Below are 18,398 nucleotides of genomic sequence, written 5' to 3' on the forward strand. Positions count from 1 at the left end.
GAAGGAGAAGGGGAAGGAGAAGGAGAAGGGGAAGGGGAAGGGGAAGGGGAAGGGGAAGAGGAAGGGGAAGGGGAAGAGGAAGGGGAAGGGGAAGGGGAAGGGGAAGGTTGCTTTCAACCACATCGGTCTCTTGATTCTGTTTTGCCATGTTAACCTAGAAGTGATGCTGCTGGCAAAGACAGCAAGGCTGGGTATGATGGACAAGGGGGAGCAGGACAACCTCGTGCAGTGTCTGTGCTGACTTGGAGTTTTTGTCAAACAGTACCTCCTTCAGCTCAATCGTTTATTCCAAGTAACACCTCCTCCTCAAGAATTCTTTGCATTGCTGATACATGTCACATGGACTCAGTGTGGCTTGTGACATCTCACCCTGGAGCTGTGTGTGTCCAAGGCTGACTCACACTGCCTGGGATGCCACGTAAAAGTCCTGGCCACTGGAGTTTGACCCACAGTTAGGATCAAATACTCAGTGATAACGAATGAGAAGACCTTGCTGTCGCCCGTCTGAAAGGCAGGAGTAAAGCAAAAGTTTATTTACGATTACAAGTTCCCGTAACTAAACTGGTAGCACAATGAAAGTCTTCATCCAATTGAAAGTTCTTTGATTACAGTGTTTAAAATTGTGCCTTCATTAAAAACTCAGCAGGTCAACTTCATTTGTAATTGTAAACACTAATAAGTAGCACAGGAAAATCAGAGCAGCCTGGAGGATCTAGGGATGGTGGCTGCTTCTGGGATGAGGGGCAGGATCCATCTCATCCCTTTTCCTTCCAGGGAGAAGATAGACTTGTGAGGCTCTTCTGTGGGACCACCATTCTCTGCTCTGAGCACAGACAGAGAAAGCCCCCAGGAAGCGGCATGGGGCCATGTGCTCTTTTCCCCGGGGCTGCCAGAGAACCAAGTGTTGGCAAATGACTTCTGTGACAACTTTGGTTAGAAGTTTCAGACTGATTTTATTACGTAGTTACAAGAGAAACTGGGCTATCCGAGTAATTAAAAAAAAGATCCTAGTTGCTGGCTTTGTGCCAATGCTGTTCCTGGAGTTTCAGCCCCTTCCTTTCCCTCTGGTCTCAGCAATGCCTTCAACTCCTTCCATCTGTGCACCTGTGGCACTGAGGTGAGCCAGACCAGGAAGCCAATGTGCCAAAAAATGCGTCCCTCCTCATGCTGGGTGAGCTTCAGACAGCTGCTAGCAGTGTTGGAGGAGCCCCAGTGACAGGAATACAAGGTAGAGAGACAGGACTGGGAGTGGGGCATGGTGGAGGGGAACGGGGCTGTGTCTGCAGCAGCACCAAGCTGTTCAACAGGATCCACTGTCATGTCAGACACACCTTGAGTTACACCATGCCACCACTACGGCTGGCTGTGCAGGGAGGGTTGGTTACCAGCAGTTATCTGACATGTGGGCGGCAACATGGCTTTCTCATGCAGTTGTCTTCTTGTCCAAGGGCAGCATTACCTGCAGCCTTACAGGAAGCGTTCACTATAGAGAGATTCCCGTCAGTTTCAGAGGTGGGTCTGAAGGGCTTGAACTTCTACATGTGGGCCAACCTGCAGGGGAGTTCCTGTCAGATGCAGTTAGGGATGCTCAACTGAAATGATAGAAGCATAAACCATGAGCTAAATGTGCATACCTGTGCAGCAATGTTACAGAAGGAGCTGAGCTAGTTGGCATTTTGGAGTGAGACTGGTCTCTTCTCAGATAGAATCATAGAATAACAAAATAATTAAGCTTGGAAAAGACCTCTAAGACCATCTAGTCCAACCAGCAGCCCATCACACCATGCCCACTGCCCACATCCCTCAGTGCCACATCCACATGGTTCTTGAACACCTCCAGGGACGGTGACTCCACCACCTCCATGAGCAGCCTGTGCCAGTGATTCATCACTCTTTCAAAGAAGAAATTGTTTCTAATATCTGAACTGAAACTTTCCTGGTGCAACTTGAGGCCTTTCCCTCTCATTCTATCACAGAGGCCAATCCCCACATTGCTGCTACAGACAGGTGTAAAGAGCCACACCTGATGAAGCTGGAAAGGCTCCCTTTGAAGTCAACTGGAGGGAAACAGGCTTTTTCAGGATACAATTCACCCCATCCTGATGTATATAGATACAAGTAAAGGTTATAAACACCCTAAAATTTTGAAGGGCCTTTATCCCCATAGGTGTCTATTTTTAAATGAGAGAATGGTGCCTGTTTCTTTCCAGCTGACACTCTAGAGAGCCTTCGGTGGCTAATGGGAGCACACACTTGGCCAAATGAATCCCATCATTTCTCTCCTGGGACATGAGGGTTGAAGAAATGCAAGGAAATATTTCTGAATGTTTGCAGAATCATAAACACATTCTCATCATAAAGCAGTAGCTAAAAATTGCATCAGACTTGAAGGGAAAGGTAGTGATGAAAGAAGGAACTGCATTCCATTCTCTGAAGGACAAAGAACAAAAAGCTTTTGAAAGAAAAAGAACTGCCACAAATTCAGCTTTGTTCTGGATTGATGCAGATTTTTCTATGCAGCATGATGCTGACCGCACAGCTGCTTCTTTAGAGCTTAGCTGTAACACCTGTAATGCAGTCTGTTTTGGTTTGTTTTGACATTAGAGTCTTACAATTTTATTTTATTTATTTTTTTTTTTTTTGTAGTTATTGTTTAGGAAAGTGTTATTTGGCTCACTTCAGTGCTACAGACAGAAATTACTCAATTTTCATTCTGAAGACTAATCTACTCTTATGTCTGTGTAAACACCCAAGGCAGTAATTGCTCAGCAATAGCCCTGCTCTGTTCAGGCCTCTGACAAAGACCTCCTAGGTCTCTGTCACAATGTTTTGCCAGCAATGGGAAACTGCCAACACACCTATGTCTCCTGGGGGTATGAAGAAGCAAAATCCTCACTGCTGCCAGAAGAAACTCCTTGTACAAACACAGTGATACTTGCAATATAGCCCTTCCATCAACAGCACTTACTTCCTTCAAGAGGTGGTGGCTCTGCTACAACAGTAGTACAGGAAGGTTTATCAGTTTAGCCATACCACAGGAGGGATGTTTTGTCAACAGAGAGCACCAGTTCCGCACCTCTTGCACATCTGGTACAAGAAATGGCACCTATTGTACTGACCTTGATGTCTGCACATTTTATTTCTTCTAGCAAAACTTTTGACTGCTGATTTAAAGAGCCACACGTCATCACAGCCTGCTAAACTTCCCTTTTGTTATCTTATTAAATAGAACTTAATACATCCAAGATTCTTACAAATGTGTAAAACGTGCTTGAGAATATATTATTATTCTTAAACATTCTTCCTTAGCTTTGGGATTAAGCTGGAGTTTAGATGAGGGGCACAGTTGGCCATAGCATAATGTTGCTTAGCTAGTTTCAGGCAAAAAAAATGCACTCGTTCTGGAATACTTTTGAAAAATACACTCAGAGAGCTTGTTTCTCCTTAAGAAGAGTGTGTATTCCCTTGCCTTCCCACTTGGGAAGATAAAGCATGCAAAACAAAGCTGTCATTTAAATTGGGCTGCTAATATTTGATCCTCCGAGGGTTAAATGGTGTCACTGAACAGATTCATTTCCTCTCTGCCAGAGACAGAACTACACTGTATGAAATAATCTGTTTATATTCCTTTCCCATTCCACATGGACTTACAGAGCACATTAACATGGCTGTGTCAAGCACTCTCACATTCCTTTAGTAAAGAGCAATTGAAAATTAATTTTTTGAGAGGGTTGTGGGTTTTTGAATGGAAGCGACCCTCTGAAAATTTTGCATTAGAGAAGTAATCGGTCTGGATACAAGCCTCTGTCCTCTAGAAGCATTTTCAAGTGTTTGGAGTGATATTCCATGTCCCTGGAAACCAGCTATTCAGCAGATTTCTCTGAGTCTTGTTGGGACAAATGAGATAGATGCTTAAGTTGGGGTATACACTTCATGGGAGAAAATTTAGGCTACTATTTAATAATCAGTTTGGATAATGTAAAGGCAAATGCTTTTGTAGAAGAAGTTTTACGAAGCACGTATGCCTGTTGGACAATTGCTGGGAGAAGAACTCACTGACAGCTCTTGTAATCAATGTGTAGATGTGGCACTGAGGGACATGGTCAGTGGGCATGGTGGTGGTGGGCTCATGGTTGGAGTAAATGGTCCAAGTGGTTGCACAGGAAATAGTGACAAGGTTGGTGATGAGCTACAAAAGCTATTTTCAAGTCACAGGAGTGGAAGCAGGACACAGAAGTCAGGAGGGAAATAGGAGAAAACAGGGAAGGGAAAACAAGCACTGGGGAAAGAGAGCAGAAAGAAGAATTTCTACTTGCCTACTCTCCCTTTCCTCCATGTGCAGCTTTGCTTTGCTCTGAGGACAGCTGCACAAGCCATAATTTGAGGCAGGTCCTTTCCCTGACCCCTTTGTATTCTCTGCTACCTAATTTCCTCGAGCTGAAACAAACAGGAAACATGTTTGGAAGGTCTATGTGTCTGTCTATATGTATTTATATGGTGCAGGTGATGAGCTAGTGGAGAGAACAGCCTCACTTTGTGACTCCACTGCTCTGTGTCTGTGCTGCAGTAGAGCATTTCCATGTTGTTATTTCAATGCTGCTCAATGTAAGTTGTCTTCCTCCTACCAGCCCTGCAATGAAGGCAAGCACCTTCCCAGACCAGGAGTGCAGGCTGCCTACTGGGTTTGGCAAGCAGTAATTTCAGAGGAAGGTTGGCAATGCACTGTGCAGAAGGACTGCAGAAGGCTCCTTGGCTAGAACAGAGGGATTGCAGTGAAAAGTTCCCAAAGGAAATATAGGCCATGATATTTGCTTAGCAGGAGAGCACTAACATGTGCCAGTGACTTCTTGCATCCATCCTTAATATCTGGCTAAAGTAACATTTCCATATACTGTAAGAAGAAGATGCCTCAAGTTAACTTCCCTTAAAGATGACGACTCAAAGCTTTCTCCTGTAGCTTCCTTCCAATGACTGATGCTATTGTTTACCCCCTTACTCACAGATGTTTCCCCAACCATTTGTGCTGCCATCTGTCTTCACATGCATGACCTCAGCCTCTGAGTGGTGCAGGTGGACATGGAGCCCCATCCCTAGATTCCAACCATGGTTCCCAAAGCATTTCTCCAGCTCAGGCATTGCTCAGCAGGCACAGAACCAAGCTGCCAAAGGAAATAAAAGGTTATCTAGTGGTGAATGGGGAGTAAACTATAACATCTGTACTGCATGGTGATTCAAAGGGAAATAGAAGCATGAAGGAGTGATGATTGACACTCAGTGCTTGAAAGACATACAAATAAATCCTAGTTAAGTCTCTCTTCTACGTGGATCATTGCCACCAGTACTCAGATGTCAAAAGATACTAACATTCAAAATGATTGCTGAGATGGCAGTTCTCTTCTAAATCTATATCTTACCTTTGGCAGTGACATTTCTCTGTTGGCCTTGACTTGGAAGTGAGAAACTGGGGACTTCAGAGATTCCATTTTAAACAATGCTGCCCAGCACAAAATAGACTCTGCTGTTATTCCAAAAAAATGTGTGCCTGCCTGACATTTTCTAGCAAAGCTGCTGGCACTATGATTTCCAGTCTTACGATTTTAGCAAGTTGGGGAAAATACGGAAGGAGAAATACTATATAGATAATAGGACTGAAGAAAATTGCTTTGTATTTAACAAAAATTTCATTTCAGGTTGTTTATTCAGGAAAAAAAAAAAAAAAGAAAAAAAAAAAAAAAAAAAAAAAAAAAGAGGAATTACTGACAACACAGATACTCTATTTATACAGACTTTTGAAATTACTCCTTCATTAACAAACAATTGCCTGATTTTATTAAAAGGGGTTATTTGGAAACATCATACAGATCCTACGTAGGTATGATAATACAAATCTATTCTATGTGAGCACTGTTTGGATGTGCTCACTGTGAAGCACAAAGCCCATCTCTACTGTTACTTGTTACCTGTGCTTGCATTTGTGGCACTAAAGCTGGAGTAAAAGTAAACACTCGTGGGGTTGCAGACACAAGGGTGGGATGTGAGCAGAATAAATCACAGGAGTTGTGGTAACCCAGGCTTCAAAGAGCACGCTTACAACGGCCAGAATAAGTTGGAAGTTTAAAAACCAAGGATTTTTAAGATCAGTGAATGCTTGGACGGGAGTGGAAATGCTCTGCTTCTATGCTTCTGCAGTGGCAATGGCTATTCTGGAACGATGACATATAGATTGGATTTTTTGCCTTGGAAACACAGTTGTAGATCAGTCACTGAATTGCTATTAACAGAAAGACAGAAATTTTGTACAAAACAGGTACCCCATGGCTGGAACGGGGTCACAAGCCATCACTCCCTTTTGCTCAGAATCCTGTTAAAGTGTTTTCAGTGAACGGAGTGATCATAATGGGGCAGCTGTGAGGGCTGACAGCAGTACACTCATTTAGAGAGTCGACGAATCACTGCTCTCACAGCAGACGTGCATCCTCTAATGAGGATTTAAATGAATCCCTTTTAGGAACAGTTCAGGACATGCTGTTAGACGGCAATTCTCCACCTAGCCAGTAACCTCTCTTCTGGCTTCATTTCAGCCAAGTACTTAAGCACATGCTTAATGTTAACCACCTGAACTGTCCCACAGGATCCACTGCAATGACTCATGAACTAAAGTTAGGTTCCCGCTTGCATATCTTGCTGACTGTGGGTTTCTGCAGCATCTACCGCCAGATGTTTCAGGGGGAAATGAAAGAAACTCTGTAGTGAACAGTTAAGGGAATAATTTACCAACAGGGGAAACTCTGTATTGCTTCCAAATATCTGAAGTGTGATCTGATGTAACTATGTATTTTGGTAGTCCAAACATAGGTTTAAACCACTTTTAGTCCAAATCAGGTATTGATCTTTTACGTTTATCCTGGTTTCTTTGGTAGTTCTTCAGACTGTCTACATTAGTCTTCATCAACTTTGGGTTTTTGTCCCGATTTGTTTATGCCCCAGTATTTTCAAGCACATACCAATAAATACAGTATTGCTGGCTAAGAATGTATGACAGAAGAAATGAAAACACTGTGCTCAGGGGATGTAACGCTGTACTGTGAAAAAGGCTAAAAGGTGGTGTGAGATCTCTGGTATACCTCCACTTTTGCAATTCATGCACAGCTTTTCTTTTCTTTTTTCCTCTCCAAAATACTCGTCTTTCATTTGGGTTGTCTTCCAACAGCTCCTTAATGGAACTCAGCACAGTCTATGCATGAACAGCACAGTGCTGGGATAGTGCTAACACGAGGCTTCAGCCTGCAAATCTCACAATAATTTTCTATGCCATAAGAGGCGCACATTACAATAAGGCCTTTCATTGTGGTTATACAACACCACACAATGCCCCACAATCGTCTGCTACTTTCACTGGAGCATTATTTTAAATGCAACCCAAATGACACCAAGCTGAGTGGTGCAGTTGACACAGTGGAAGGAAGGGATGCCATTCAGAGGGACCTCAACAGGCTTGAAAGGTGGGTCTGGGTGACCTAATGAGGTTCAACACAGCAAAGTGCAAGGTTTTGCACTTGGGCTGGAGGAATCCCAGGCATCCATACAGACTGGAAGGAGCGGTCCTTGAGAGCAGCCCTGCAGAGAAGGACCTGGGGGTCCTGGTAGATGAAAAACTGAACATGAGCCAGCAGTGTGCTCCTGCAGCTCAGAAAGCAAATGGTATCCTGGGCTCCATCAGAAGAGGGGTGGCCAGCAGGGACAGGGAGGTGATTGTCCCTCTCTACTCTGCTCTTGTGAGGCCCCTCTGGAGTACTGTGTCCAGGTTTGGAGCCCCCAGTACAAGAAAGACAGGCAGCTGTTGAAGAGGGTCCAGAGGAGAGACACGAAGATGATCAGGGGGCTGGAGCACCTCCCCTATGAAGACAGGCTGAGGGAGCTGGGCTTGTTCAGCCTGGAGAAGAGAAGGCTGCAGGGTGACCTCATTGCAGCCTTTCAGTACCTAAAGGAAGCCTACAAGCAGGAGAGGAGTCAACTCTTTACAAGGGTAGATAATGGCAGGACAAGGGGAAATGGTTTTAAGTTGAAGAAGGAAGATTTAGGTTGGATGTCAGGGGGAAGTTCTTTACTATGAGAGTGGTGAGGTGCTGGAACAGGCTGCCCAGAGAGGTTGTGGATGCCCCGTCCCTGGAGGTGTTCAAGGCCAGGTTGGATGGGGCCCTGGGCAGCCTGGTCTGGTATTAAATGGGGAGGTTGGTGGCCCTGCATGTGGCAGGGGGTTGGAGATTCATGATCCTTGAGGTGCCTTCCAACCCTGGCCATTCTGTGATTCATTCTGTGATTCTGTAACCCATCCTGCAAATCAGCACACAGCACATGTGCAGGACAACTCCATTATGTGCTCTAAAGCAAGCCTTGCTTGCTAGGACTTCCTGCCTGTTGTAGAAGTACTGTTTATTTGCCTGACTTCTGGTTATGTGGAGTTTTAGAGAAAAGCACTTTCCAGTCATGTGAAAGCCTCTGTCATAAGCAGACTTGTGGCAGGCTAACACAACCTTAGAGACAGAAAGTGAATGATTTATTATGGGAATCCCCTTCTTTCCAAGCACAGCTTTCTCTGAAGGCCGTGGCTTCGTTTTTCCCTGGTGCCACCTCCAAGGGCTTTAATTTTCCAAGTGATGGTGACAGGATAAAATGGTCCACCTCCCACCTTTGTCACCAGTGAGGATTTAGTAACTAGTCAAGAGTAAGGTACATGAATTCTGGCCTTCCTTATCATACATAGGGACTCAGAAACTGCCCATGCACTACAGTCTCTCCTTTTATACTAGTGTCTAGCAAAGCCTATCTCCACATTAACCCATGAGATAGTACAGCACTGATTTCTGATCTGAAAGAGCAAGTAGATATTGTGAATATATACATTACTCTTGACTAGTTAATTTCATTCCATATGACAGACCTCTCTTACTTGATAGCATTAGAAGAAAAACAAAGACTTGCTGTTACTGTGAAATACCATAGTTATTGCTAGTTTCCATCCAGTAAAACCCTTCCTACCATTTACTCAATCCAGAGAAAGATCATGGTAGTTGTGGATGAAACATTGACTGACATTTTGGAAAATTCCTCTGCTGCTGTAAGAGCAGAGGAAAGGAATAAATAGACACAGTTCTTCAGTCCAACCAGATAGCCCTAATTGCCTAAAAAGTCCTTAGAATGCATATTATTTTTATTTGTTACTCGGTTTGCATTCTGTTTACATGACTAAATGACACACCATGATACTAGAGACCATGGCTATGGGGAATTTGCACCCTACTCTGGGCTGCTGCGGATCGGGCTGGCAGCTCTTGCACAACAGCAGGGTGACCTGGGCAAGCAGTGGTTGAGCAATTGAGCAATTGCCCTGCTGGGATCTTTATGACGTGGGCTCACTCTCCTGCACAGGTAAGTCAAGAGCACCAAGAATTTTATCAAGAAATAGTCCTAGGTTCACCAACATAAAACTGTTGCAGGGCACCATTTAAAATGTACTTTCTTGTGTTGGGACTGCCCTAGCTTCCAGTGTGCTCAAGTGCCTGCATAAGGTGTATAGCCACCTTCAGAGTCACCTTTCCTAAGCAGCAACCTCTCATCCTGCCATGAATGAGGAAGAAAGAGACAAGCTCATGGCTTCCACGTGCAAAGAGCAGTTGCATCTTTCTCTTGGTACTAAGGACTGGGGCTATGGGTCTGCCCTGATTGGACTCCTATCCATTAGGATTTCCTGCATATTACAACAAGGAGATTCCTTACTCTGTTGACCTGTCTTACTGCTTTAGGCAAGAATGTTTTAACATGGAAATGTTGCAGCTTTCTAAATTACGTCACAGTTCCTATTTTGGACTGCATCCTAAACATTACCTCTGTCCCATATCAGGTTTTGATGCCGTAGCATGGAGGTCTTCAGTCACTTCCCCATCTCCAGTAGCTCCATGAATTGGGAGCTACTCAGCAAACATGAAAAACGCAAATAGCCTTGTACCTCCAGGGAGTTCAGCTCACATTTGCCTATTGCGGTTTGACTGACAAACCAAAACATTTCCAGTGGACCTCTACCTGTAGGGAGGGTTGGGAGATTTTAGGCTACATTCAGCCCCTTAAGACCTAATCAGTGAGGTCTCTTTTCAAATGTATCATATATATGGGTTTGGATAACAAATACTTGACTTGCCTAATTATTGGTAGGCTTAAGCACAATAGCCTCCAGGTTTTCCTGTAGGCATTGGATTTGCCTTTGCTTTCAGGCTCACTCTGTTATGTCTTTTTTTAGTGTTATCATGTACAATTATGGGTGAATTTTTCCATTTTTCTGAGAAATTTGTTATACGCACAGATGCATATAGTAAATTAAAGTGGTATATTAAAAATAGAAACATTAGGAGAGCTCTTATCCACATAAAGAGTCTACACTACAAAATGGTTTTATTGAAAATGTGTCCTATAATTCTCAGTTCATTCTCATAAACAATTCACTGCTTTAAATGTAGACAGCAAAAATTACGCACGATAGTTCAGCTCAAGAATCTGCTGTTTTTCTGAATCACTGCTGTTAATATAGGGACTGTGGGCGTCTAAAAAGGATTCTATATATAATTCTTGAAGAGCCATCTCATTCAGCTGCTGCAACTTTACCAGTTTCTCCTGATTCATTTTTTTTTCCTAAATGCAGAGCATTTTAAGAACACAGACTGAGCAAAAATGTTCTGTATAGACCATTATAGTTTGCAGCTCCTTCACTTCCCAGGTGATTATTCTATCTCAGGCACTGAGAAACAACTCTGACTGAGCAAGAAGGTATTCCATTGTGCAGTATTATTCAAGCAATTAGAAATCACACTGTGTACCAAATACCAGATCTCTAGGTAGCCATTTCTGGTGCCATATTATGCCTACTTGAGTGTGTAGCTACAGCAAAAGAAGTACTAAACTAACAATACAACTGTTTTTAAACCAATAGACTAATATATTTGTAAAAACAACATATTGTAACTACAGTGCACCTCTCCATTGGCTTTAATCATCTCAGTTCCCCTATTCAGCATGTTCTAACTTAATTTCTTCATTATTCATAAACTTTCCAAGGTCAAGGACAGTGGGGTGTATTTCTTTGAAATCCATCACAGCAATACACGTGGAGAAGTCCCCAGGAAGCAAGTGGTAACATCCTCTTTGCTTTGTTTGTGCAGAGACTAGAATCACTGTTTCAAAATGCCCAAAACCTGGTCCTGGACTTTTCTTGGCTAGTGCAGCAGACTACCATAAAGCTAAGCACAGTGTTTCTACATATTTCATTCTGCAGACTGGTAGACAGCCTTTCTCTTCAGAAATTAATTAGTATCAACATATTAATTGGGAGCACTGAGTTAAACCCAGCATTCTAAGTTATGTAGACAGGGTTTAAGAAAGCCAAAGCTTAACAGTTATCCAGCTCTTAAGGTAGGCCTTTTTTTTAATAGGCAGAATCACAGAATCATTAATGTTGGAAAAGACGTCTAAGATCACCCAGTCCAAACACCAGCTCATTCTCACCATGCCCACTAACCACATCCCTCCGTGTCACATCCACACGATTCTTGAACACCTCCATGGACAGTGACTCCACCTGCCTACCTGGGCAGCCTGTGCCACTGCCTCACCACTCTTTTGGAGAATAAATGTTTCACTGTACCCAAACTCCACTGACACAACTTGAGGCCATTCCCTCTCATCCTATCTCTGTTACCTGGGAGAAGAGGCCAACCCTCCCTCACCACATCCTCCTTTCAGGTGGTTTTAGAGAGTGATAAGGTCTCCCCTGAGCATCCTCTTCCCCAACAATCCCATCTCCCTCAGCTGTTCTCTGTAGACTTTTCACTAGCTCCACGTTGTCCAAACATACGTAGACTAGTTTCCTTGTAAAGTAACTGGGATACATTTACTGATATTGGATTCATTCTACAACTTTGCAGATACTTTACAGAGGTTTCAATGGATGGGGTCTCACGTTGTGCCTGTGAGAACTGGAAGTAAAAAAGCATGATTATTCCCTTTCTAAAATGCACATAGCCAGTGTCAGACATGAAGACATAAAAGTGAATGATTCCGGGCTGCATCTACTTAGTGAGAAAATGTTTTCTATAAAGAAGTAGGAAATTCATGACAGTGCAGGCACATGCATGCCTCACTTTGCACCCTCGTAAGACACAGAGTAGTGTTGCAGCAGTGTTTCCTCACAGAGCAGGAGTGAGGACATGGTTCCTTACCCATAACTGTACAGTATACCTGCCAGGCCATCCATCACAGCCATCTGATTGCTACCTGCCCATGGCTGCTGTGGCCCCAGGGAGGCCAGAGACCTGCTGTGAGTTTGGCTTCAGTTGTCTTTCCTCTCAGCTCTGCCCTCCAGATACTGCTGAGGGACAGGGAAATCCCTGGCTGAGGGAGTGGAAGATACAGCTGGAAATCAGAAGTCTTGGAATCATGGCAAGTAATGCTCTGGCCCTGTGCCTCCCTGCTGCACAAGCATCCATAGAAGCCCCTGTGGTGGGGAGGACGGAGCGAGTGAGCACGAGAGGCAGAAAAGCACAAGCTTTCTGTATGGAATATCTACATTTCATAAGGTTTTCTGTTACCATAGCAATGAGCATGGTATAAATACCTCGACACATCTCCCCTGTGGCAGTGTGCTGCAGGGCCAGCCTGCGCACAGACATTTTGATGGGCTTGTTCAGCCCCCCTGAATAAAAATGCCAATGATTTTGTCCAACAGCAAACCAATAGCACAGTGGGCAGAAATGCTTTTTACACCCTATCACATGACTTACTCTCTGCCCCTTCAAACAACCAATTTATTTTTTTTTTAAGTATAAAGATGGAGGATGACATCCTCATTAATTTGTATTCTGGCTAAACAATCACTAGTAAGAGCTGCATGCTAGTGGCTTTAGCTTTGTGTGAAGTCAGACTCAGCCCAAGCATTTCCAATTGCAATGCAGTGCAATCAGAACTGCTAATGCTCCTGAATTCTGAGTGGTAAAGGAATTTTAACAGATTCAGGTTAACTAGCCACGGAGAAGAATAGCCTTAAGCTAAGTACAATCGCTTTTAAGAGTGTCTCTGTTTTATAACACAAAAACCCTCTGACTGATTTCTCCATGATGTATGCACTCTTGCACGATGCAGACAAAAATTGGTGGATTTTTTTTTTAAGCATCAAATATGATCCGGTTTTTTGGAGCTAAATACCTTGTTCAGAAAGGCTCACTGCCTCTTTCCATATTCTTGTGGCAAATGTGTTATCAGCAGTAATCAGACTTTATCAGACATCTCATTTACATTCTTTTCTTGGGTTTTGACTGTTGAACTGAAAAGAGGAAAATGGCACAACAGAAAAATATTTATGTGCCCTTTCAATACACCTGTGCAGAAAGACAAACTATTTCAGATGAAGAAAAAAAAGTCCGTTGAAGCAAGGTTTGCTTTCACACTCGAGGTAGCTGATTCAAACTACAATCCAGGAGAGGACAATGGATTTGGTATTTTTTTTCCACATTATTAGGTGGGTAAATCACATATGGAGATCCCACATAGGTTGACCCAACCTCTTATAGGGAAAAAATGATAAAATTATCAAGCTGCCTGATAAAATGATAAAATCTTATCTTATCATAATCTTTATCTTATGATAGTTAACTGAAGACAAAGACAAAATCAGCATTTGAGAAATATGCCTTGAAATAAATGTATACTAAGATGAATTTTCTTCCTGGGCTATTGCAGACTCTGGTAACAGAGTCCCATCCCAGCACCAACGCAGCATTGCATTTGACAAGTTGAAATTTTCCCTTAACTTCCAAATACAGGAAGAGGATACAGGAAGAGGTCAGTACAGCCCAAACGTCAAAAAGGGGCAAAAAAAAAGGAAAAAAGCAATTGCCCTCCTTGGCCTAATTGGGATGAATTTGCAGGTGATATCATGAAGAGTAATCTTTTATTAATTCCAGTTTCTTGGCCCAATTGAAATGATTCTGAACTTTCTCCTTTGGCAAAAAATAAAAGCTGTTTCCTCTATCTCATCATTCCTCATTTCTAATACAAACAATTAAAAGTGACAAGGCAGTGCAAGAGAGAGAACCATGTGAGCCTGTAAAAGATGAAAATCTGTGTGTGCAGTGAGTATGTTCATCATACTGAGCACATTTGAAATACAGTTCTAGCAGAACTGTACTGTAGCCACATGCTAAAACAGCAGCAGCTCGTACAACTCTTCACACTAGGTAATGTTCTGATCCTGCCATACTTTTTAACTGAAAGCTCATCAGAGAACTAAGAAACTGAAGTGAGCTTTCCTTGGACAGAGTGCTCTATTTGAAAGGAGGGTGATTCATACAGTGACAGGAGAGGGAAGAGTACATTGCATTAGTCACCTCTGTTTGCTGTATGACAACTATCTTCTCATAATTGGCAGCTAAAACAACTTCCGCTTCCATCTGCTGTCCTTTAGCCACAACAGAGAACGTAATCTACAGCGTGTGGCTCAAACTCACTTCTTAACTGTGAAATAGATTATGGCAGGTAATCAGTGGGGTCAACATCTCAGAAGAAGAACAGAAACTTGTGCTTGTGCTGATGAAACATTTCTCAGCAGTCAGTTTGATTTGGATCCGAGACGGACCATCTCAGATGAAGCCAATGGAGATATGAAAATACATTATTTAAAATGGTGTCCTGATCACCTGGTTCCTTCAGGCATTAACCACTGCATATCTAATGACAGATATTTCACAGAGTTAGACCTCTACTCCATCCAGCCCAGCACCTCTTTTGCCAATAATGGTCAAAACTGGGTGCCTACAAAAGTTTATGAAAAATAGACAAGCATGTTCCCAACATTTCCCTGTCTCTAGCAGTTCACAGTTCATTACATTTGGGCATAACCTACCAGAAAAAAATATAGTTTGTTCACAAATTGGGAAACCAAAGACATGGAAAAAAAAAGTCTAAAATCATAGAATCATTACAGTTGGAAAAGACCTCTATTATCATTTAGTCCAACTATCCACCTACCACCAATACTGCCCACCACATCCCTAAGCAGAACATCTACCCTGTCATTAAACATCTCCAGAAATGGTTACTCCACCACCTCCCTGGCAGTCTGTTCCAATAACTCACCACTTCTTCTGGGGAGGAATGTTTGTTAATGTCCAACTCAAACTTCCCCTGGTGCAACTTGAGGCCATTCCCTCTCATCCTATCACTGTTAGGTGAGAGAAGAGGCTGACCCCCACCTTGTCACATCCTCCTTTCAGGTGGTTGTAGAGAGAGAAAAGGCCTCCCCTGAGCCTCCTCTTCTCCAGGCCGAGCAATCTCAGTTCTCTCAGTTGCTCTCCACAGGACTTGTATTACAGATCCCTCATCAGCTTCATTGCCCTTCTCTGGACACAGTCCAGGGCTTCAATATCTTTCTTGCAGTGAGGGGCCCAACACTGAACACAACACAATTTAAAAATCAAACACTTGTTGAATGACAGAAATACTGAGAGAGTTGAAATTTTTTTAGGAATTTGGTACAGATGGGATGTTCTCCAGAGTCACACTCTGATATGCCAAAATCATGGACCTACTAACACAGGATGTCCTGGATGAGCTCTTGCATTATCATGGGACCTGGACAAAGCTAGGCTTTCCAGGTTTGTGCATATTTATCAGACATGCAGTATGGAGCACTGTAGTGTGTTAAAGAGCGTTTAAGAAGAGCAGAGAAAGAAATGCAAGTACTTCCTCTTCTTCACTTGATTTCAGGACCGGGCATACCATGCCACAGTCTCTACAGTGAGTAAAGGCATTTTTTCCTTCGCTATTATTAGTTTATGCATCCAAGAAGTGATATCCATGTGACTGCTTCGCAACTTTGACAATCTTGCCTGCACTCTGTCCACTAGCACCTGAGAGTGACTTGTAGCCTCAGATTAGACAGATGACAGCTAGCTGCTGCCATCTTGCCCAAGGGAAGGTTATGGTAGCTTAGGGCCATTCTCCTGCAGGTAGATAGGTGCAGTCTGAATAAGTGTTTGTGATGATCTAGGGAAAAGCTGGGACAGCTGGCAGCAAACCTGCTGCAAACTATACCCACAGGTATTAATACAGAAAACATTGTGCTTAATGCCACAGGAGATTTCAAAATGGACAGAGAAAGAAGAAGAAATATTTTTGCAAGATACTAAAACCTAAAGAAAATACAAAAGACCCTCTGTAGCAGGATCCATGAAAATATGCCCATAATCCAGGTAAATTTGGTATGGCTCTCTACTTATTCTGCTGCTACATCCCAGGGTATTCATTATAAAGGCAGCTGCGTGTGTGAGTATACAGGAAAGTGTGACAGACATCAAGAGCTTGAGAATTGAGTTTCTTTCATTCTAATTGGCCTTCAGTGAATGAAAAATGAAACTTCAAAGACTTGCTGTATGGTCCTGATCTCAGTGCTTGGCACTTGGGATTAGCTCTGCAGGCCTGGTAGGTGCAGACTGCCCTTGACTCCTTCACACAACCTGCACGCAGAGGGAGTGCAGCATCCAGCCCCAGGTGCTGCCATGCTCTTTCTTCCTGGAGATATTACCTCTGGATAGGCAGAGAGAGAAACAAACCAAAAATCCAAACGGGAGGCTGAAGAACTAATTTATCAAGTTAAAGTCCAACAATGCCCAACTACCAAGCTATTGCATTTTCTAAACATTTACACGGATAATGCATATAATTGCAGCTGAAAACAGCTCTTTCAGAGAAAAGACTATGGAGTAGGGCAGCAGTACAGGATACTGTTTGGCCTACATTGTGCATATTAACTGAATCTTAGCTGGTGTTTATAAGTCTTTTAGTTCACAAAAGGAGAAATAATTGCTGTAAAGAAAATAAACAGCAGGAAAAAGAAAATCTGTATGCAGGATGTTATTCTGGATAGTGGATTGCAGTGTTGATGGAAAGAGTGGAGTGAAAGGGGAAGCACATACTATTCAGCATTGCTGTTCTGATTATCAGGCAAGGTGGCTGAGGCAGTATGAACTATTTAAATAAAATAAGCGTGCAAGTAAATGTTATTCCTGCTTTTTAATATTTGTTTGTTTTGTTTTTGCTTTATGTTTTGAGATTCATGAATTGAGAAACATGCAAGAAAGCTAAAAATGATATATCTGGAAAAGAACGCTGAGTAGTGGCTCTTATTTCCCACTGATGCTGTATTCAGCACAATGAAATAAAGATAATCCTTACCCAAAGGAGACGAGAATACTGACAGAGTGGGTTGATAATTTGTTTTTTCCTAGCTGGAAAAGGTAGCATTTTTAAGGTATCCAAGTGCAGACACCTAACTGCAGCCCTGGTTGAGGAACTGTGTATCTGAGTTGTGCCACCCGCTGCTGACAGGTCATGCCATGCTAGCACAGTTGTACAGGCTTCTAGACTGGAGCTGGATGGCAAGCCTTGTTTTCAGGCTAAGTACCATACTAGGCAGAAACAATGAGAGACATCTATCCGTACAAATACATACTTGATAGGTTTGTAAAAAGTGCATGTGTGCTTAGGCACCCACTCTTAAAACACTGTGAACCTTAAATAATTATGAGTACATCCTTCTAGAAATTCTCATACACGTGGTGCTTGGTCTTCCATCTAAACATTCTGTAAGATCTGACCCACTGACTGTCAATGAGGCCTTAAGTACTTGCATGGCCCAGTTCTTTCCAAAACGTTATGTGAGATTCTGTGTCACATAGATATTCTATTAGCTCTACTGTTAGCCACCTGAAAGAGAGTTCAAATAGAAGATAACACACACAGTCCCTAAGAAGGCAGCATTTTTACTGCTGTCCATTTCAGCCTATGGCCAAGGCTCACTTCCTCTTCTATTGTTACCAGACACTATGCTGAGAAGACAAACAGAAAATGCCCAAGACAAGGAAGGATATATTGCAGTCTGCAAATGGTGTTGCACAACCGGTCAACTGACAGCATAAGGCAATATTTTCTGCAGGGCAATGGCCTCTCACCTGGCAGTGCTGTTCCTTCATTATTTTGGGGACTCCCAGATTCACATTAATGAGATTTCTGGTGCCACTGCCAAAATTTTAATTCTCTCTTTCCTGCAGTAATACAGATAACCTTGGGCTTACTAACAGATCTGCAATGAAGTCTCAGAGACTCAGTCACTACTCAACTGCTGTCAACAGCAGACAGATGAGAGCCAGGCCTACTTGATATGTTAACAGTGTCTCCCGGCTGAATAAAGGGTTGATTAAGAACAATCACTGCAGAGCAATCTGTAGAGACTGTGCTGCCTAGGAATGAAGGCAGACCGGTGGAGGGATTCTTACCAGTGGAGGCATTTTGATTTGACC

The 18,398-nt window shown here is 42.9% G+C and overlaps 1 long non-coding RNA gene across 7 annotated transcripts in view; it reads right to left on the minus strand.

The window, feature by feature from the left end:
- Positions 1–18,398, minus strand: part of LOC122155839 — a 46,208-nt gene that overhangs the window by 14,985 nt on the left and 12,825 nt on the right. For 6 of the 7 annotated variants that reach the window (XR_006167317.1, XR_006167319.1, XR_006167315.1 and 3 more), the window contains 2 exons: positions 5,001–5,159; positions 1,460–1,592 (listed from right to left, as the gene is read on the minus strand). This is a non-coding gene — a long non-coding RNA (uncharacterized LOC122155839). The remainder of the gene's footprint in view (positions 1–1,459; positions 1,593–5,000; positions 5,160–18,398) is intronic. The other variant, XR_006167320.1, reaches the window with a different exon arrangement.

Source organism: Centrocercus urophasianus, unplaced genomic scaffold, assembly GCF_019232065.1.
Source record: "Centrocercus urophasianus isolate 14NV4802_14NV808 unplaced genomic scaffold, USGS_Curo_1.0 seq_12, whole genome shotgun sequence".
Lineage (NCBI taxonomy): Eukaryota > Metazoa > Chordata > Aves > Galliformes > Phasianidae > Centrocercus > Centrocercus urophasianus.